This window comes from Sinocyclocheilus grahami, unplaced genomic scaffold, assembly GCF_001515645.1.
Source record: "Sinocyclocheilus grahami isolate Dianchi unplaced genomic scaffold, SAMN03320097.WGS_v1.1 scaffold623.1, whole genome shotgun sequence".
NCBI lineage: Eukaryota > Metazoa > Chordata > Actinopteri > Cypriniformes > Cyprinidae > Sinocyclocheilus > Sinocyclocheilus grahami.
The window spans coordinates 859,920-861,030 of record NW_015505802.1 but is presented as its reverse complement, the minus strand read 5'-3'; positions in this window follow the sequence as shown (position 1 = coordinate 861,030).

The following is a 1,111-nucleotide window of genomic DNA, read 5'->3' as shown; positions in this document are numbered from 1 at the left end:
TGTCCAAACTGGAATTGATGATTTTCATTTCAATTAATTGTATGGAAATGTACAATTCCGGAGGTGCTTGTATGCAAACTATGCCAATTAAAATTGGGCTTTAACCCCTTCTTTTGATCCATACTCTACTTATGAACAACTGTTGCCAGATTTAGAAAAACCACCTCATCTGTATAGTACCTCATGATTTGTAGGTCAGGATAGGTATGTGTGTGAGGATTAATGGTTTAATGGACCACCAGGGGAAAAATTATATCTTGATTTTCAATTGGTATCCAAGCAATTCTCTGCCTTCTCTGTTAAATTATCACCTGCTCAGTCTGCTCTCTTACAGCAGATATCAGTCCAGCCCCATGTCTCAGTGGGAAAGAAAGATGTTTCGTGGGCCAATGCGAGGCTTTGACTCAAAACTCAGTTAAAAACAGGAAACTGGGCAACCAAGAGGGGGTAAAAATCAACTACCAAGAGGGGGTAAAATCATATCATGTAATTCAGGCAATCGTGGTTCACAGGCTGTATAGTGATGAGGGAACACAAACCAAATTTTATTCCAAAAGTACTTCAGATTTATTGGTAGGCATTCCAGACACTTTTTGGTGAAATTATAAATTAGATTTTGGCCAAATGAAAAATGTAGCACCTCTGAGGGTAACACCACTGACTCAACATAGGCCATTCAGGTCATAGTATCCCCTTAGCAAAAAGGCTGTAGAAGGAATCTCAAAAGTGCATGTGGCATTAGTAGAAAAAGGGACAATCATACCCTGCCAAAATTCACCTGTGAACTCTTCTATTCTACTGGTGTGGAAGGCATCGGGGAATGGAGATATGTACAGAATTTGAGGTTAGTAAATGGAGCCATACAGCCGTAATCTCCAATTCTTCTATAATTTTGTCCGAAATGTCTAACAATGCTAAATATTTCTCATTCATTGATTTAGCAAATATATTTTTTCTATATATATATAAATATGCTGTTTTCTCCCAACAAAGCCATCTGTGACATTATTTTATGTTTTTAGCAACAGAAAGGTCACAAATTGTCCAAATCAAAATGGCAGTTTGGCAGAACTTTTTTTGCAGAAAAATGACACGCTAGGATTTGAACAAA